We start from the raw sequence: 22,401 nt of genomic DNA on the forward strand, positions 1-22,401 counted from the left end.
TTAAAGTCCTCCTTTATTACTACAGTATAGTTCTTACTTCTCTCTATAATTTCTGTTGAGGTCTATTCCACCTTGTCTGTTCCACTAATTGCAGACCAATTGATATTCCCAGAAATGCAACATGATCTCTCTTGTTTATTCGTTCCAACAATATTGATTCTCTCCTAATGTAGGGTTATTGGTCTAAAACATTAACTGTTTCTGCCTCACAGAAACTTTGAGCATTGCTGGTATCTCTAGTTTTTTTAATTTAGGATTTCCAGCATCTGTAGTTTTTATGAGTTTGGATACTTTAGTTTTAGTGTTAGTTTTAGAGATATAACATGGAAACAGGCCCTTCGGCCCACCGAGTCCTAGCCGACCAGCAAACCCCACAGACTAACACTATCTGACATACACTAGGGACAATTTACACTTATTCCAAACCAATTAACCTACAAACCTGTCAATCTTTGGAGTGTGGGAGGAAACCGAAGCTCTCAGAGAAAACCCACGTGGTCACAGGGAGAGCGTACAAACTGTGTTCAGCCAGCACCCTTCGTCGGGATTGAACCCTGGTCTCCAGCACTGCAAGCGCTGTAAGGAAGCAACTCTACTGCTGTGCCACCGTGCCGCCCTGACTGAAGAGTAATCTTTCGTTAAGATTTACTGGAGTTTGTTTGTAGGTTCTTAATATTATTTTCTAGTTTGCCGTTTTAAATAGGTGGCACCATCAGCAATGGCAGACTCGCCTACAGTCTGTCTGTCCTTTCGTCTTTTTTGTTCATTTTAGTGTGTTTTAAAAAGCATATTTTGATGTTAATATATGTGTTAATGTTCTCTGGTTTGTTTTATGTGACGCAAAAGTGGCGGTTGGAGGAACCTCTTCCCTTGCCGGAGATGCTATTTTTTTCTGGATCATATCTCCGGTCGCTCCGCCACCTAACAACATGGAGCTGGCGGCCTTGCTTGAGACTGACTTTGAGCCCCACCGCAGAGCCGTGGACTTACCATTAGAGCTTGCAATCCCTTGCCTGGGATTGACGCTCCAACTGGGACCTGCAGATTTCAACATTGAGGAGCGATGTTGGGTAGAGACTGATATCGGGAAGCTCTATCCCGCAGGAGGTTCGACCAGCCCCGACTCGGGAGTCCGATCGCCCTGTGCGGGGAGTTGATGTTCCTCCCCCCCCGAAGCGGGAGCTTGATTGCCCTGATACGGAGGGCTCGACTGCTGGTTGCCGGTAGCCAAGATTGCCCCGACAACGTAAGGTTCGATTGCCCCAACGAACGGAAGAAGATTGAACTTTTTTTGCCTTCCATCACAGTAAGGGATGTGGGGGAGTCGCTCTGGTGTATGTTGAGGCCAGTTCATTGGCTATATTTAAGAGGGAGTTAGATGTGGCCCTTGTGGCTAAAGGGATCAGGGGGATCAGGGGGTATGGAGAGAAAGCAGGTACAGGATACTGAGTTGGATGATCAGCCATGATCATATTGAATGGCGGTGCAGGCTCGAAGGGCCGAATGGCTTACTCCTGCACCTATTTTCTATGTTTCTATGTTCATGTTAAAAAAATATTTAGGTGTCTTGGTGCTTTTTATTGGTATTACAATCTGTATTTCACTGTACCTTAATTGGCACATGTGACAATAAACAAACCTTGAAATGCTGTTTCACATTATATTGACATCACTATTTATTAATCTCAAAGGAGTCAAGAATGACCACAAAGTATCATTGACTACTTTTGTCAATAATGTGCAATTTATTTTGTCACAGACAGTTTGAAACTCCAACTAAGGAGACAATTATCAATTGAGAACAATTAACAGCTCTTCTGACTGGCAGGAATCAAATTGAGACAACATCATATCCCCACAATCATGCATGGCCCTCCTTGCACTTAGTTGGCCTATTAGATTATAGATTGCAGTTGACATGGAGAGGCAGCGTAACAGATAGGCTTGTTAAAGTATCTCCCAGGAAGAATGATTGTTCCCAGGTAACGTTTAACCTTGCAGCTAATGGCAAACATTTATCTGCATTTTGTTAAAAATAAATGCCACATTATACTTACAATCTGAACCACAGTAATTTTCCTAGTAAACTAATGTGCCTTGAAAATGGATCATCATCATATTTCTGTGCACTGTTGTGTCCGATTCAAGGTTCAAGCAATCAAGGTCAGTTTATTGCCACATGTACCCATTAAGAGTACAGTGAAATTTTGAGTTACCATACAGCCATACTAAGTGAAAAGCAACACAGCCACATAAAATAAAAGTTAACTTAAACATCCACCACAGCGGCTCCCCGCATTCCCCACTGTGATGGAAGGTAATATAATCCAATCTTCTCCCTCTTTATTTTCCCGCGGTCATTGCTGTCGAACCATCCGCAGTTGGGACCATCAAAACACTCGCAGCTGGCTATCTGAAGCCCTCGCGTTGGTGTGATCGAAACTCCTGCGTCGGGATGTTTGAAACTCTCTGCTCGGTTTGGAGCTCCCGAATCGGTCTGTATCCAGGGACCACAGGCTCCACGATGTTAAAATCTACACGCCCACGTTTGGAGCTCTCCACAGTCGATCCCCGGTAAAGGGATCGCAAGCTCCACGATGGCAAGTCCGCGCCGCGCCCACAGTTGAAGTGCCGGATTGGTCTCAAGGAAAGGCCGCACCACTCCACGATGTTAGGCCACAGTGGGGTCGGAGATGCATTATGGGAAAAAATCGCATCTCCGTCGAGGTAAGAGATTGAAAAAGGTTTTCCCGAACCTCCCACCCCTCTCCCCCAACCTGTACATAAAACAAACCAAGGAACAATAAAATATGCTCTTTAACATGTACTTAAATAACAAAAACAGAAGAAAAGACAGACAGATTGTTGGCGAGGCAGCCACTTGCCAGCGCCACCCAGTGCAAAGTTAAATATAATGGACAATCGTGGACTTCAGACGAGTTGCACAAATTTGCAAAAAGAAGAGTCTCGATCCAAAACGTCATCTAATCCTTTTCCCCAGAAATGCTGCCTGATCCAGCATTTTGTGTTTGTCTTCAGTGTGCACCAGCATCTGCAGTTCCTTCCTACACATCCACAAATTTCCTGACCTGCTTTCTGAGTTTTTCATGTAGATACTGCATTAATGCTTCAAGGAGACAGGACTTGCTCAGTGACGGAATTTGCAGAAACAAGCCATTCGACCCACCGAGACTGTGCCGACCATTGATCCCCGCACATTGACGCCATTCTACAAACATACTAGAGGCAATTTACGATTTTACTTGCCAATTAACTTACAGACCTGCACATCTTTGGAGTGTTGGTGGAAACCTGAGCACCCAGAGAAACCCCACATAGTTCATGGGGAGAATGTACAAACTCTGTCTAGTCAGACTTTAGTCAGACAGTGGTGAATCTGCCACAGATTCATTGCCACAGATGGTTGTGGAGGCCATGTCATTGGGTAGTTTTAAATTGACCAGTTCTTGATTAGTAAGGAAGGCTGTCAAAGGTTATGGGGAGAAGGCAAAAGAATGGGGTTGGGAAGGAAGGATAGATCAGCCATGATTGAATGGCAAAGACTTGATTGTCAAATGGCCAGATTCTCCACCTATAACATGCATTTATGACATCAAATGGTCTCCAGTCCACATCCAGTTGCCAGAGTCAGTCTCAGCCTACCCCATGACAGAAGGGGAAGGAGTTGTATAGTTTGATAGCCACAGGGAAGAAGCATCTCCTGTGGCGTTCTGTCCTGCATCTTGGTGGAACCAGTCTGTCGCTGAAGGTATTCCTCAGGTTGTCCAGTGTGTCGTGGAGGGAGGGAGCTGTATTGTCCAGGATTCTCTGCAGTTTGAGGACCATCCTCCAAAACCACCTCCCATAAATCCTACTTACCAATAACACTGAGGATGAGTGTTACCCCCATCATTTTGTTATCAGGCAATTGAATCATCCTACCACAACCAGAGAGCAGTGCTGAACTACTATCTACCTCATTGATAACCTTCAGACTATCCTTGATTAGACTTTGCTGGCTTAATCTTGCACTAAACATTATTTCCTTATCATGCATCTATACACAGTATATGGGTTGATTATAATCATGCATTAAACATGGAAAATAGGTGCAGCCATTTGAGCCAGCACCGCCATTCACTGTGATCATGGCTGATCGTCCCCAATCAATAACCCGTGCCTGCCTTCTCCCCATATCCCTTGATTCCACTAGCCCCTAGAGCTCTATCTATCTCTTAAATCCACCCAGTGATTTGGCCTCCACTGCTCTCTGTGGCAGGGAATTCCACAAATTCACAACTCTTTGGCTGTCTTTCTGCTGACTGGATAGCACAAACAAAGGCTTTTCACTGTACCTCAGTACACGTGACAATAAACTAAACTGAATTGATTAAACTGTTCCCGTACAGCTCACAGTTATGTTGAGCCTAAAGTAGTCCCTCTGTATGAAAACACAACATGACCAACTCTGTCTCGGAACCCCGATCATAGTAAGGTCAGTTACAAAGGAGATTGCTGAAAGTAATGAAAATAAAAATCAGGGTTGTTATCGATAGATCAATTGTATGTCGATAGAGTCATAGTCATAGAGACATACAGCGTAGAAACGGGTCCTTCAGCCAACTTGCCCACGCCAACCAACAAGCCCCATTTACATTAGTCCCACCAGTGTACACTTAGGTAATAACCCTCTAAACCTAAACCTATTCTATCCAGTGAACCTTGAATTCCTGTAGATTGGTTGAACGGAATGATTATTGAATGTAAAATCTAACGGTTGGCCATGCAGCTCCAGCAAATTAATATCAGCCTTTATGTATTGTACAGTATATTGCTGCTCCAGTTCTTCCAGGATTTGGTTTAACTGCACCTGGAGTATCATGTACAGTTAAAACCTCCCGATATAAGGAAGGATACACTTCTTGGAGGTAATTCAGATATGATTCGTGGGTTGATTTTTGGGATGAAGGCATGGATTTATGAGTGTTCATTGAGTAGATCATGCCTATTGTATACAATCTCATTCTCCATTTTTTATGAAAGGTATGAATGCTTTGGAGGGAGTAATGAGAGGTTTTCCTCAGTTGATTATTGGGATGAAGGGCCTAATGTAAGGAGATGGATTGAGCAGAGGGCCGGGCCTTTATTTATTGGAGTTTAGAAGAATGAGTTGTGACCTACCTTATTGAACCATTCAAGATTCTGATTGTGATTCCGAGGGGCTGATGCTGTTAGGATGTTCCCCTTGGTTTGGGAATCTAGAACAAAGGAATGTCGTCTCCAGATAACGCAATGCCACAAAATGTCTTCATTAAGTTGCAACACTGCAATTCTCAACCCCAGAAAGCTAAACTTTCAAGGCCAGCTCGATAGAGTTTTGAACTGCAGGGCAATAAAGAGTTATGGGATGAGACTAGAAAATGGAATTGTGGACACAACCATGTCTGTCGTGATTTACTGAATTACTCAAGGGCATGGATGGCCTAATTTTGCTTTTCTGTTTTCATGCTTGCAAAAATAAGACAACATCTGAAATGACTACAGCGGGAGGAATTTTAATGTTCACCAACTGCATGTCATTAAATGAAAGGATATTTGGGAATCCACAGCTTGGCTCTTTCTTATGTTCTATTGTATCCTCATGTCCTTCTGATGAACAATAATGGTACTAACTGTGAATACATTGGGTGGATTTGCATTTAATTATAGTATTTAACACATTGCTTTCTGCAATTAGAAATAAAATAATTAGCACCAAATATTAGAACCAAGAAACTGCAGATGCTTAATTACAAATAGAAAACGCAAACTGCTGGAATAACACGGCGGGCCAGGCAGCATCTCTGGAGAACATTGATAGGTGACATTTTTGTTGGGACCCTTCTTCACACTTCGTTATAAATATCATCACTGTATAGACATACTGCAAGCTACTTGAATGTGAGGCCCTTTTGGACAGTGGGGAAAATTAAAGATAGACACAACATGCTGGAGTTACTCTGGATAGAAGGAATGGGTAAGTTTTGCCAACATACAATGAACTGAAGTTACAGCAGACATTGCTTTCAGCCTGTTTCAAAGAGTTTGCATCAAAGCACAAATGATACAATTCAATCATAAGTGTCAGCCACACTTTGTATAAATTTCAATACTTTTAGAATGCCAATATTACGTAATCTCTTCAGCCTGTTCCATTAAATGGAAAAGCAAACATTTCGGAAGTCTTCTGAATCTCGACTAGCTCCCAAATCACATTTCTCTTTCGTTCGTTGAGAATAAATCTCTTTTAAAAGGAAACCTTCAGACTGGTTTACTCAAATTGAACTAGATGGAAGAAAAGGGACAAAACGCAACCACTTTTAATCAATTGCTCTAAGCAGTAGTCCCTGTCTGATTAAATAATGCAACATCCTTGCTTCTAAACAGTTGCATGAAGGAGAACAGAACCAGAATACTTCCTAAAAAGTTATTTTAACTGCAGTACAATATTCTTCCAACTTTTCAAATGCATTCTGTTAAATAAAAAATTGAAATTAAAATTGACCAGAATTTTAACTTTTCTACAATATTTGAAATCACAATTTTCAGGGTCTGGAAATGCAGAAAAAAGGGATTTAAGGATAAACAATACTGAGGAAGTTAATCACATTTCTTGGCTTTCATTGTTTTTCAGACCGCAGTAGAGGAAGGCTGAGGATTTATCTGTCATAGAGGCCCTCTCTTTGCATATGTTGCCCTCCTTTACAATATAATGTACTTCAAAAGAGGGAGATCCATTGGAGACTTCAATTGTTGATTCACATGAATGAGGTGGAACCAACTAATGCTTTGCAAATGTTATGTTCATAATAATATGAGGGATGAGTTGATTGCACACATTTTCATTGCTGCGTTAGCATTTCATTGGTTGGATGGTGGAAACAATTCTAATAAATACCAGTTCTGATAAAGGTCACTGACTTGGTGACATAAAGCTGTTTAATTTATGCTGGTGAATTAATGCTCCACAAATGTAGCCTGATTTGTTGAATGCTTTTCAGTATACACATTCATTAACCACAACAATTTGCACTACAATGGTATTTTTGTGCAACTAAAAATCAGATTCAGATTCAGATTCAGGTTCAATTTTAATTGTCATTGTCAGTGTACAGTACAGAGACAACGAAATGCATTTAGCATCTCCCTGGTGCCGTGGTGTTTCATGGCAAGACAATAAAACTAAATAAAGTGAAACTTATAGTGAAATATCTTGAAGGAGACATGTTCAGGAGACATGTACAGAAATGGGATTTAACGTAAGTTTTGAATAATTGGGTGCTTCCAAAAAAATAATAATTGGAAAGAAGAAGTGAAGGCATTGATCCCATATTGTCGTTGGGAGCTAGGCATGAAGAGAGGAAGAATTTGATTTTGGTTCACTGCTCACCAAGCCAACAGTATTCAGTATTTAGGGGATATGGGACCAATCTATACACCCAGTCATTCCATTCAAAAATGCTAGTTAAAAAGATACTCAAAGCTTTGTACTGGAAACAACATGTATATTTGCTTAGCTCTCCTTTCACATTTAAAGGATTCACTACAACAAAGCAGCTGCCAGAATCCATTAATTTTTTTAATAATATTGGATAGCCAACAGATTAGAATGAGACATGAAGCACTGAACATAATACAAAACCACAGAAATATTTGGGTTACAATTCATCAAGAAATTGGTTTATTTGTGAATCAGTGCTTTTCATTTTTTTTTCTTTTTAAAGTGATGAGGTACGATATGTTTGGTAAAATAAACGTAAAATTAATCAAAAGCAAAAAAAATGCAGATGCTGGAAATCAGAAATAAAAACCGTAAGTGCTGGAACTCATCATCATTCACTCAAAACGATTATTATGACTGTCCTCCCATGGAGGACGTCTGTGCGTGACTTTGTTTTATGTGGGAAGACTGGTGCACAGACAGCCACCACATGGTCCTTGACTGATCTGGGTCTGAATTCAGTGGCATGGAATCCAAGACGACTGTGGACCCTTTTCTGCTGCAACCTTCATCCACCTTCCCAGCTGTTGTGACACTCCACTAAAGTCAGCCATCATCCTCCGCCTGTTCCACCATTGAGGTCTTGGTTGGATTGCTCTTTGTCAGAGACCTCCCCCTCGACGTTACCGCCATGGGTGACCCTACCAGGAGAATAGCTCCAGACGGCATCGCTCTCAGGACCAAACAACCTTCTCCACCATGATAAGGTGACAATCCACGGAGAAGGTGCTAGAACTACTCCATAAGTCTTAGAATCAGAACTATATAGCATGGAAACAGTCCCTTCAGCCCACCTCATCCATGCCATCTAAGTTTCCTAACCAAGCTAGTCCTTCTTGCCTAGGCCTGGCTTTATACTTCTACAAAACTTTCCATGGGAGATCACACAAGGGAAGAGCTTGACATTTTTTTTGTGCTTTCCATCACAGTGAGGATGTTTATGTTAAAATGTATTTTGTTGCTTTTTATTGGTATGACTGAATGGCAAATCAAATTCCTTGTATGTTGCAAAACATACTTGGCTAATAAAGTATGATTATGATGATGATGATGATCTCACCATTCTATGCATATCCATGTGGCTATCCAAAAGTCTTTTAAGTACTACTCACCGATCTGCCTCCACCACCACCACTGTAAGCGTGTTCCTGATACTCACCACCCTCTGTGTAAAATACTTGCCCCGCACATCTCCACATCTCCTTTAAGCTTTGTCCCTCTCACTTTAAAACTAAGTAATATATCAGGCTCCAGATATTTATCAACCTTTATGTTTTCGTACGATTTCCAGCAACTATTCTATTCTATTAGTAATGTGGATTATTTTCAAGGCATCATTTTAACTCAATATCCCTTGTCATCCAGGGTTCCCTATTCCTGACAGCCTTGCATTTCACTCTGATGAGAACATTCTAGTCCTAGATTCTCCATATCTCACTCTTATTAATCTTCCAACTGCCAGATGTCCATTTACCTGATAACTCTACCGCTGCACCACCATGCCACCCAGCCCAGGTTCTTAGGCTGAAAATATAGAACTAACTGCAACATTTCAAAATCACAATGCATAATTCTGAAGTAAATTCTAATTCTTATTCAAAAAATTATCCTTATGCTTTGTTTCAGGAACGGTACTCAATGACCAGTGCTTGTTCGACTGAGTTCTGGTTCTTTTCCACTCTCTAATAAGATGTATTTGGCTAATCTAATGCTGCACTTCCTAACCACTGTGCAGCAAATCCAGAACTAGTCACAGACTGTTACTTAGAAATTCATTCAGGGATGAAAACGATCAAAAGAATGCACAATGCACGGAAGACATAGTTGTTTGGTTCAGTAACTGATTTCACTGCATACACCTTGTGCAAAGTATTGAGTGATGAAGAGGTGCTTATGATAATGTTTTCTCAATATTGCATATTGTGTGAGTAATTTTCAGAGCCATACAGCATAGAAACAGACCCTTTAACAACTGGTTGTTCAAGAAGGAACAGCAGATGCTGGAAAATCAAAGGTAGACAAAAATGCTGGAGAAACTCAGCGGGTACAGCAGCATCTATGAAGCAAAGGAAATAGGCAACGTTTTGGGCCGAAACCCGGTCAGTCTGAAGAAGGGTTTCGGCCCGAAACTTTGCCTATTTCCTTCGCTCCATAGATGCTGCCGTACCCACTGAGTTTCTCCAGCAATTTTGTCTGCCTTCTTTAACCACTGGGTCCACCGTCTCCATCCAATTACATTAAATGGATGTGTGTAGAAACTGAAGAAAGCATTGCCTATGCATTCCATCCACTAATGCTGCCTGACCTATTAAGTTACTCCAGCACTTTGTGTTTTGCTTAAGATTCCAGCATCTGCAGTTCCTGGTATCTAAATTAATTAATCTTTTTATTTTCCCCATATCTTCTCCAAAATTCTACTATTCACCTACATGAGAGATGAAATTTACTCGGGCTGACTAACTAACCAAGCTGCACATCATTGAGATGTAGGAGGAAACTGAAGCATCTATGGTCACAGGGAAAACATGCAAACAGATAACACCCGAGGCTAGGATTGAACTTTGGTCTCCGACACTGAGAGGCAGCGGCTGTAGCAACTGCACCACTGTCTACTTAAGCCTGTGCTTAGTGATGCCATGTTGTACCTCTCAAAGAGAAAATGATACTAATACCAATTATTATAATGTGCATTTACAGAGCGCTGATGAACAACAAAGAGGAGTACAGGAGTCTGAGGAAAGTTTATGGCCCACGACGTCACTAAAGTTTTTTCTAGAGATGCTGCCTGACCCGCTGAATTATTCCAGCACTTTGTCTCTCAAGCAGAGTACGGGCATGGAAATGGGCATCAGACTGCTGCGGATATAAAGAAGCTATTGAAGACGGTGAACATTTGCGGAGAAATATCGCATGCCAGGAACCCCAGGAAGCCACCAGAGGTCAAAATAAAACAACGGCTCCTCCCCAGGTTTTGACAGGCTTCAGTTTGTGAGAATCATCTGTAAATCGAACAGTTGGATATGTGGCTAGGCACAAAAAGCTGGAGTAACTCAGCGGATCAGGCAGCATCTCTGGAGAGAAGGAATGGGTGATATTTCGGGTCTGAAGAAGGGTTCTTTACTGGAATTGTTACCCATTCCTTCTCTGCAGAGATGCTGCATGTCCCGCTGAGTTCCCAGCATTTTGTGACTCACTGCTTAAAAAAAATGTGTCTACTGTGATTAATTTTTGAAAATGATTTAGTTTTCACCTGATTTTGGTGATGCATAAAATTGCCAGCTGAGAAACAGACCATTTAGTCCACTACTGGCTTTTATGGTTTATTTTATGAACATAACCCTTTTTCTGTCTATCTACGGTTTGAACCAGCATCTGCAGTTCCTTCCCACTGGATATGTGACTACCTGGAAATATATTTAAGTAAAAATTAGGATAGTGATGTGCAAAGGGTAGTTAGATCAGTGCATCTAACTCAACCATCCATATTTGTTCCTGCAAGATTCAATTATATTGCCATGAATTGAGTAGCCACATGACACCAGATGCCTGCAGTCCCTCAGCAGCCAGCAGATTCTTCCATCTGGTCTCCCAAAGGCTTGCGTGTATGTATGGGCCATATATCAGTCAGACGCTCATAACCTGTGGAGAATCTGCACACTGAGAAGCCAGAGAGATCGATATCTGTGGCAACGCTCCAGAATACAGAGCTGCTAACTCTGACGCATTGAGCGTGAGATTCACGCATTTTGCCAAATTCTCGCGTTCTCAGATTGATCTGTGATCAACGTAAATTTCAAAACTCATATCAACTGCATGGGCCGCGGGTGTTGGAGAGCCAGGGCTGAGGGAGGGATGGAAGCAGAAGCAGCGGCTGGAACAGATGTGGATGGGGAGCCAGGGCTGGCGAGTGTTTGCTGAGCTGGCGAGTGTTTGCCGGGCTGGCGAGTTGCTCGCTGAAGCTCCAGCAATGGAGCAGCCTCAGTGCAAGAGTGCAGGGCTGTTGGAGGCATCTGAAGCATTGCGCTGCTGCCGTGAGAGTCTCTGTGCCAAATTCGCCCAGGTGATCGGCATGCATCAGGCTGCGGCTCGGTGCATCCTGGAGGATAACCAGTGGCTGCTGGAAGTAAGTACCAAGCACTGGGTAGAAACGGTGGAAGATAGTGACCTTCAAATGGGGGTGGTTGGAGAAAACATCCTGCTTGCCTGCTAGATTTTCACTTACTGTAACTGCAAGAAAAATGTTCCCAATGTTGGGGGAGTTCAGAACCTGGGGTCACAGTTTAAGAAAAAAGGTAGGCCAGTTAGGACTGAGATGAGGACAAACTTTCTTCACGCGGAGAGTTGTGAGGTTGGACTTGCTGCCTGCATTCCGCTTCCAGTGCTGTGAGATTGGATTTGTGGCCTGCACTTCAAATGCTGTGAGATTAGATTTGCAGGTCTAAACTGAATGATGCTTTTGAGGCAAATTCTCAGATTTTCTTTGTTGAAATTTGACCGCTCAATCTCTCTATATTAAAATTGTCTTTTTTATAATCAACAACAAAGAGGCATCAAGAGGCAATGGGCAGCAGAACACAACAAGGGACACAACAAAAAAGAACTGAATAAATCTCATCTTTAACATTTAAATTGTTGTTATATTTTAAGAGTAATTCACATTTTAAACTTTAATAAGTTATTTTTCCACGTGCAATGCCTACTTGTTCGTCATCACAATGGGAACCTAATAGGAAGGAATGGCTGCGCTGTCGGAGAGCCACAAACACATGGGGGGAGGTTGAGGGGAGATGGACTGAATGCATGGGGGGAGGGGAATGGCAAGGAGCTGAGTGGGAGGGGGGGGGGGAGATGAAGGGATGAGGGGTGACTGAGTGAACTGCAAGCACACCAGCAGCATGAGTGACTACACTGCCAGCCCACCAGCCATGAGTAAGTGAACTGCCAGCCCACCAGCCATGACTCACTGAACTGCATCCTAGAATCCATTCAGTCCACAATGTCCACACTAGCCCTCTGGAAACACCCACAACACCCATACTAGCGCTCCAGAGATCCAAACAAGGATAGACTTCCCCCTTCATTACTGTGATCTGTAAAAAAAGATGAAAATGTCTAAAATTGATTGTCCACCCTCTCCCCCTTCTCTCTCACAGTCTGTCACCTGTTTTCGGCAGAATTTCTGGCAGTTTCCCAGCTGCCAGCCTGCCAGGCCTGAGTGACTGAGCTGCCAGGCCTGAGTGACTGAGCTGCCTGGCCTGAGTGACTGAACTGCCAGCCCAATAATTAATTTGACCCACAATGTCCATACTAGCCCTCTGGAAACCAGTCCATTTGGCCCACAACACCCATACTAGTGCTCCGGAAAGCACTCACCCCCCCCCACAATGGCCAGTAATATTGGAATTGGTGGAGAGGTGGAATATTGCATTGGGGGACCAGTCCTCCCGTGTGAGTCTGAGACCCAACAAGTCCCACTTAGTCTAGCATGGGAATAAAACTCGACCACTTGATTTTGCAGCAAAACAGGCCCTTCGGTGCAACTTTGCCCACACCCGCCAACATGTCCCAGTGACACTACCTGCTTTTGGTCCATATCCCTCCAAACCTGTCCTATCCATGTATCAGTCAAACTGCTTCTTAAATGTTGGGATAGTCCCTGCCTCAACTACCTCCTCTGGCAGCTTGTTCCATATACCCACCACCCTTTGTCTGGAAAAAGTTACCCCTTAAAAGGTTCCTCTTAAAAATATTTCATACAAAAAACATTGAAACCATTCTTCTACAATGCACTAAAACATAATAATAATAATAATAATAATAATAATAATAATAATAATAATAATAATAATAATAATAATAATAATAATAATAATAATAATCTTATTTATATAGCACATTTTTAGTCAACTTGCATTGACCCCAAAATGCTTCACATAAAACATGATTTTAATACATCAAATTTCAAAAAGTCCCCACCGTGGGAGGGGGGACATCTCCCTCACACACCCTCCCCCACTCAGTCGCTACACTACCCCGCCAGGTATCCCCAAGGCCAGTGATCAGTGATCACTCAGCCTCCTCATTTTCAAAAACGCTCCGTGGCCTCTGGTGTGAGTGGGGAACTGAGGCCAGTTGTCCATGATGTCTGGATCCCAATTCTCAGCGCTTTGTGTTTCGGAGTTGGCTAATGTTATTGATTTGTGATTAGCCTTATTTGCATTAGTTGACAAAACCTTAATTTATTAATCTGGAATATCCAGGGTGGTGGGATAAGAGTAATATTAAAATGACATGCAAGGTGTCAGGCTGCCTGTCGCAACAGATAGCCCTGATAACCCATTATTCCCTTCAGTTAAATATTGGGAAGGTAGCACAATTGTCATTTGCCACTCAACTATTATGTTTGTTTACCTCACTGACTATTTCTAACCCCCCCCCCCCCCCCCACCCCCCTCACCAAATTCCTTTGGCCGGTTGAATAGAAATATCCCCAATCTCGTTGTTTTATTAATTGAACATATGGATGAACATCCTCAAGGAGTGTGATCAGATGGAGCTGATTCAGTTGCGATGTTTAAGAGCTTGTTCAAAGAAAGGGCATATTTTAAAGGAGTGACAGAGATACTTGCATGGGAATATGTGAGGAGGTTATTATTTGTCTTTATTTTTAACTTGAACCAGGACATCTGAAGATTCAAAGTTTAATATAGTAATTGTGCTGATACTGACTCCAACCAACCACTTAATGAATATCATCCATTCCGGAGGTTTTATTTGTCTGATGCCATTCAAATTTCACTTGGATTTCAATCACATCAATGTAAAACAAATTGGGAATGGGGAGCATTGGATCAAAAGCTTGCCCTTGCTACATATTAACGGTAATATAATAATGTATGCATGTCGGTAGGTGCAATCAAACCAAAGATCTTTTTATCATTGTTGTGTTGTGCATACCACAGACAATATTATGTACTGTCAAGATCCCATTTAATAGAATAATATTGGCCATTCGGCCCTTCGAGCCTATATGATCATGGCTGAATATATAGCTATAGGACTGTGGCAGAGAGTTGAGGTTCTTCTCATCTCGGTTTTAAAGGATTTTCCCCTTTATCCTTAAGCTGTGACCCCTTGTCCTACTAGCCTGTCCAAAACAGTTTCTATTATCTTCTAAATCTCATAAACCTGATTGTCCTGACATAGAGTCTGGGAACCGTCTCTGCACTCCCTCTACAATAATGTCCTTCCTAGAGACCAAAACTGTACGCATACTCCAGGTGTATAGAGTAGAACCTCTCTGCTCCTATACTCAATCCTTTTGGAAATACCATTCGCTTTCCACTGGTGCACCTGGAGAGTCAATAGGACATGACACCCAGGGGTCATCCCCCTTTCCCAGAATTTAAAGGGCTTTCCTCTTTTGCCACCAAAAAGGAGGTGAGGAGGAACTGCTTTAGTCAGAGGGTAGTTAATCTGTGGAACTCATTGTCACAGAGGGCTGTGGAGGCCAAATCAGTGGATATTTGTAAGGCAGAGAGACAAATTCTTTATTAGGATGGGTATCAAGGGTTATGGGGAGAAGGCAGCAAAATGGGATGGGGTTAGGAGGCAGAGATCAGCCATGCTTGAATGGTGGAGTAGGCTCAATGGGCAGAATGGCTTAATTCTACTCCTATAACTTATGAACTTATGAACTTTGCGTGGTTGATGGGGCTGTGTTGCACTGAACCATGTCAGAAGCTAATGGTGTTCCTCTTCACTGACCTTGCTCACTTCTGTGAGCTCTCAAGACTTTGCTGCATTGTGTTGATGTCACACCTTGACTCTTGGTTTTGACCACAATGGCTACCTGATCCCATTGCCTTCCGAGAAATTGGCTGCCTTTCCTGGATAGCCTTTGCCCCACCCATTCTGCCAGTGTAGTGTTGGTAAACTTCATGTTTACTTCCATGCGTGCAATAAACTGGCTTTTTACACATCACTGTGATCTCTGCAATCTTCCCCAACTACAGAGCACAACCACTTTTAAGGGGTCATTCTTGCTTTAAAACATACAGGTCAGCTTAAAGCACTCCTGATTCCTAGCGGCATTGGCAGCAAATGAGATTTGCGGTGACTCGTCAGCACCGTTAATGCAGTAATCATTATAATGAGCTGACAAGGACTAAGTTGATTAAACTGCCTGCATTGGAAGCACAGCAGTGGGTCAGGGCTACATTGTTACCCTCCAGTCCTGTTTCAGGGTCCATCCGAATTAGGCTCTTTATGAATCCCAAAAGTTAAAAAAAAAGTTGGAAATGATTTCAATTTACAATGCCAGAGTTTGGCTAATTTCATCTTTATTAAACAGAATTTTTAAACAATTTGATCAGACTATGCAGAGCTGTTCCTTCCGAGATGAGCTTCAAAGGGATGAGCCATGTTCTCCTTATTTCCATCTCCCCATCCCTGAGGCTTCTGAGGGCTGTCTGTATTCATATTGTTATTTCCAATAGAAGAGGTCCAAAGCTGGTTATTCATGCTGAAGTTCTGACAAACTAAATTGATGGAAATGTGTTTTTTTTTGTGTTGGTGCATTCATTGAACCTAAAGGAACACGTTTCAGAGAAATTTTCAAAGGAATATGTTTATTTTTTCTCAAGCTCTAAAATTGCCACCGGAGGAGAACTTAAAAAAAAAGAGAATAAAATACTTCCATTTATGTTACAATATTCTTTGAGTTGGAATGGCCTAAAGACCATTACAGCTAAAGAAACAACGTAATATAATTAATCAAACCCAAATGCAAATCTGCTACAATAGCGACACATGGAGAATTTGGCGCTGTGGCCCACAGACTGTGCCAACTACCAACCACCCATTTGCACTGATCCTACATGAATCCCATTTTTTAATATTCTCCCCACCTGCTCTTCAACTCTGCCCAGACTCTGCCTTTAGTATGTTTAGTTTTTAGAGATACAGCATTGAAACAGGCCCATCAGCCCACCAAGTGTGAGCCAACTATCAATCACCCGTACATCAGTTCTATCCTGCACACTAGGGACAATTTACAGAAGCCAATTAACCTACAACTCTACATGGCATTGGAGGAAGAAGATTGGACTTTATTGCATTCCATCACAGTGGATTTTTATGTTAACTTTTATGCATTTGTGTGTCTTGTTGCTTATTTTTAGTATTGCTGCATGGTAATTCAAATTTCACTGCACCTTAATTGGTACATGTGACAATAAACTGACCTTGAAATCTTGAAATCTTGAACCCGAGCACCCAGAGAAAGCCCACACGATCACAGAAAGAACGTACAAACTCCGTGCAGACAGAACTCAAGGTCAGGATCAAACCTGGGTCTCTGGCACTGTAAGGAAGCAACTCTACCCACTGCACCACTCTGCCACCCACACTGTGCCACTGTGTCACCCTCACCTACACAATAAGGATAATTTGCAGTGGCCGATTAGCCTACCAATCCGCATGGGAGGAAACAAAAGTACCGTGAGGAAACTGCACAGCACAGGAAGAAGTTGCCAATTCCACACAGACAGTGCCCAGGATTGCAACCGGATCGCTTGTGCTTGAAGGCCACAACCCCACTAACTGCACACCCATCATGTAGTAACACTGCTCAATATTGATGTGCAAGGTATCAATGCAGAGAAAGAGCAGTACAGCCCTTGAACCTACAGTGCCCTCCATAATGTTTGGGACAAGACCCATCATTTATTTACTTGCCTCTGTACTCCACATTTTGAGATTTGTAATAGAAAAAAAATCACATGTGGTTAAAGTGCACATTGTCAAATTTTAATAAAGGCCATTATAAGTCATTTTGGTTTCACCATGTTGAAATCACAGCTTTGTTACAAAAAAATCCTCCTCATCTCTTTCCTAAAAGAACATCTTTCAATTCTGAGGCTATGACCTCAAGTCACATGCTCTCCCACCAGTAGAAACATCTTCTCCACATCCACTGTATCCAGACCTTTCACTATTCTGTACGTTTCAATGAGGTTCCCCCTCATCCTTCTAATCTCCAGGGAGTACAGGCCCACTGCCATAAAACGCTCATCATATGTTAACCTACTCATTCCTGGGATCATTCTTGTAAACCTCCTCTGGACCCTCGCCAGAGCTAGCACATCCTTCCTCAGACATGGTGGCCAAAATTGCTCACAATATTCTAAATGCGGCTTGATCAGCACCTTATAGAGCCTCAGCATTACATCCCTGTTTTTGAGATCAAGCCCTCTCAAAATAAATGCTAATAAATCCAAAATAAATCCGTTACTGTGGCCTGTTTCTTCAGTGCTACCATGTCGTGTAGTTTTCAGCGCGACTTATCCAGGCTGCCACTGTGTTTGAGAAATGTAAGATGTTATAGAGTATGACATGTAGCTGTCTCCCTGGTGCAGTGTTGACTTTTGTTGGGCACCTAAAGCAGATGGCTCATGTGTTTTCTGCAGTGTCAGTCCCGTTCAGTTCAGAACACCACAGAGTAAGTGGACCATGACAGCAAATGTAAATGAAAAACATCAAAAGACCTATAAAAATATTCCGTTAATGTAAGTGCCAGCTGACAGTGAAGAATGACCTGCAGTTAGCTGCACTCCATAAGGGCAGCTACTAGTGTTTGCTTGTGTCAGATTATTATTGTAATCATGTACAGTCTTTTCTTTGTGTCGGAAGGAACTGTAGATGCTGGTTTATACTGAAGATAGACACAACGTGCTGGAGCAACTCAGTGGGTCAGACAGCATCTCTGGAGACAAGATGGATGATGTTTCAGGTTGGAGCCCTTCTACAGACAGTCTTTATCTTTGACTCGATAGCATACATACAAAAGCTTTTCATTGTACCTCTGTACACGTGACAATAATAAACTAAACTAACCTACAAACTCAATATCTGCTCTCTCTGGACATTCTCATTTCCAAATGCCGGTGTGACATCAGCTGCCTTGACCTCTCCACTCCCCTTACCCACTCCAATCTCACCCTCTCCAAATGCACACCTCGCTGCTCACTCAGTAACAACCCTAATACAATGAAATTGAAGAATGGTCCCGACCCGAAACATTGGCTGTCCATTCCCTCCTCAGATGCTTCCTGGCTCACTGAGTTCCTCCAGCACGTTGTGTTTAGCTCAATACACCTTCCCTTATTATTCATAAAATGGAATAGGGGCATACTATATATATATACCCCCTTAGTCCATGCCCCATATTTTATGAAAAGTAAGGGAAGATAATATATATATATATATCCACAATAAATTAAGGGACATTTGTGCTGTATTTTTGCAATGTCAGAAGGCACTTTATAATTAGAGTTATACAGCATGGAAGCAGGCCCTTCAACCCAACTCACCCATGTTGACCAAGGTACCTTTCTTTAAGCCTTTCCTATCCAGGAACCTGTGCAAATATATTTAAACATTGTTATTGTACCCACCTCTACTACTCATCTGCTTGTTCAGTACGTACCTAAAACCTTCTGCGTGAAAAACTTCACCCTTTAAACCTTCCCCCTTAACCTACACCCTCTAGTTTTAGATTCCTCTACCCAGGGAAAAAGCCTATGTTCATCCGCCCTATCTGTACATCAATAAACTAATCATGTATTGTCTTTTTGCTGAATGGTTAGCACGCAACAAAAGCTTTTCACTGTACCTCGGTACACGTGACATAAACTAAACTGAAACAGGTATGCTTTGCAGTCACCATCATACAAGGGGCAATACGGTAACTAACGCATGCATGTCAAGATCACTTTAAGTTGGTGGGATGGATGTGTCAAATCTAACCTAGTGAATTAGGATCTTAAGATCTGGTTAATTAGCATTGCTCATCATTGTCTATCTGATTGAGGGTTATTGTCCAGTCACTGTATCGTTGAATGCTACCATTATTTTATTTGATTGTCTGCTCTGTTTGTTTTCACTTCTACATTTCCCTGTACACTTGCTTAATTCTCCTTCCACTTGGTTTATTAAATGAATACAGTACCAATCAAAGTTTGATTAGTTTAACATAAAGCTTGATTCAGATATTTGTTTTGTAATAATGAGTTGAGTTTAGTTTATTGTCACATGTGCCAAAGTACAGTGAAAAGCTTTTAATGCATGCTAACCAATCAGTGGGCTAACAATGGAGCCCTCCACAATGTACAGATACATAATAATGGGAATATCGTGAATAATGTTTAGTGCAAGATAAAGCCAGGGAAGTCCAATCAAAGATAGTCCAAGGGTCTCCAATGAGGGAGATCGTAGTTCAGGACTGCTTTCTGGCTGTTGGTAGGATGGTTCAGTTGGCTGACAACAGCTGGGAAGAAACTGTCCTTGAATCTGGAGGTGCTCGTTTTCATATTTCATATACCTTTTGCCTGATGGTAGAGGGGAGGATGGGGAGTGGCCAGTGTGCGACTCATCCTTGATTAGGCTGCTGGCCTTGCTGAGGCAGCGTGAGGTGGAAATGGAGTCAATGGAAGAGAGGTTGGTTTGTGTGAAGGTCTGGGCTGTGTCCACAATTCACATTTTTTAAAAATGTCAATATTTTATCTTTAAAGACACCCACGCTTGTGCTTAATATTACCTCCAAGTGTAATTCTGCATTATTCACATGGATACAGAAAACATATTTTCAATTAGCAAAAAAACAAAATGCTGGAGGAACTCAACAGACCAAGCAGCATCTGTGGAGGAAACAATATGTCTGAAGAAAGGTCCCAACCCAAAACATCTTCTGTACATTCCCTCCAAAGATGCTGCCTCACCCTCTGAGTTCCTCCAGTACTTTATTATTTGTTTAAGGTTCGAGCAACTGAAGTACCTGGTATTCGCATCTTATCAATTAATTTTTAGTTTTGCTCGTCAATCCCTGCTGAGTATTTTGTCTAATTAACTGCAACCATTGACAACTACTGACCATTGCAGCACACTATTAATTTGATTTAACCTAATACCTGTAATATTTAATCACAATATGTCTTTGAGACTAACTGTGCTTTCTGACAGCAGCAGAGAGCTGATGTTTCTCTGTAAATAATTCTATCTACAACAGAACAATCTAGAGCTGGATCAATATGCATGTCTATTGACTGGTCATTGATCTGTACATTGATCTTAAGATATTGCTGTTTGCCATCATTTCCAGTAGTGGAGTTGTCTGAGTGTCTTACAAACCTAGATCTATCCTGCCTAGTTGCTCTTTAATATTTTGCAGATTCCAACTCAGTACTTTCATATTTGAAGAAGCTTCTCATTGTGAAGCATGTGCTTTGGTAGCTTTGCTGTGATTTCCAGCTTCGGGCTGAGATGTGCATGCCGTTACTACAGGCCTATTCCATTGATACGTCCAGTGATTTGCTACCTTAATGAAACATATTTATGGCGAATGGCTCCTATTTTACCTTTTGTCAATGTTCATACCTCGAGAGTGTTCATGATACAAACCTTGTTTGGTGATCCAGCTTACGTGCTGATGTCTGACGGCAGCACGGTGGCATTGCAGCTAGAGCTGTTGTCTCACAATGCCAGAGACCCCGGTTCGATCCTGACTACGGGTGCTGTCTGTGCAGAGTTTGTACCTTCTCCCCTTGACCTGCCTTCATTTTCACCGAGATCTTCGGTTTCCTCCCACACTCCAAAGATGAGGTTTGTAGGTTAATTGGCTTGGTATAAGTGTAAATTGTCCCTAGTGTGTGTAGGATAGTGTTAGTGTGCGGGGATTGCTGGCCGGCGATGACTCGGTGGACCGAAAGGCCTGTTTCCATGCTGTATCTCTAAACTAAACTAAACTAAACAAATAGGAAGCTAAGTGTTTAGGAAAGAACTGCAGATGCTGGAAAAATCGAAGGTAGACAAAAATGCTGGAGAAACTCAGCGGGTTAGGCAGCATCTGTGGAGCGTAGGAAAAGGTGACGTTTTGGGTCGAGACCATTCTTCAGACTGATGTGAGGGTGGGGGATGGGAAGAAAGGAAGAGGTAGAGACAGTGGGCTGTGGGAGAGCAGAGAAGGGGAGGGGAAAGAGGGAGAAAGCAAGGACTGCCTGAAATTGGAGAAGTCAATGTTCATACCGCTGGGGTGTAAACTAACCAAGCGAAATATGAGGTGCTGCTCCTCCAATTTGCAGTGGGGCACCCTCTGGCCATGGAGGAGGGCCCAGGACAGAATGGTTGGATTCGGAATGGGAGAGGGAGCTGAAGTGCTGAGCCACCGGGAGATCTCCAGTAATATTTCATCAGAATATGGGCAGTGTAATTAGAGCGGGTGGGTAGGGTCTTTGGGCAGTTAGCCCAGGCAGTATGAAATGAAACAGAAAATACTGTAAACACTCAACAGGTCAAGCAGCATCTGTGGAAAGAGTTATAAAGTTAATTTATTTAGATGAGATACCTGAAATGGTATCTAGCCTCTTTTAAATATTTCCAGAAATGAATTGATTTGGAAAACAAATATACTCCAGCCACCAAACCAATTTGGTAAAAACCAGGAAAATTAAACACAAAATATGAGCCATTGCTTCTGACTTTTTCTCTTCTGCAATGATTAATTAACAGCCTTGACAAAATTCAATCAATCCAGGTATTCGATATTCATACACTATCAGGTATTTTTTCCAGATACATTTCTCTTGTGCACTCAGACAAAATAATTAACCTTGCTTTCCTTCAGCTCCAAAGTGTGGCCACCCATCTAATAACTTGATAATTTATTTCATACCTTCAATGGCACAGCTCAGCTCAGCTCAGTGTTCATATAATGCACCTTGATGTGATGTTGCAGAAGACGATATGGTAAACACTTGGCTGCTCATGACTCAACCAGTGTACTGTCACCAAGATTTATTAAGCAG

The sequence above is a fragment of the Leucoraja erinacea genome, chromosome 16 (assembly GCF_028641065.1).
Source record: "Leucoraja erinacea ecotype New England chromosome 16, Leri_hhj_1, whole genome shotgun sequence".
Classification (NCBI taxonomy): Eukaryota; Metazoa; Chordata; class Chondrichthyes; order Rajiformes; family Rajidae; genus Leucoraja; species Leucoraja erinaceus.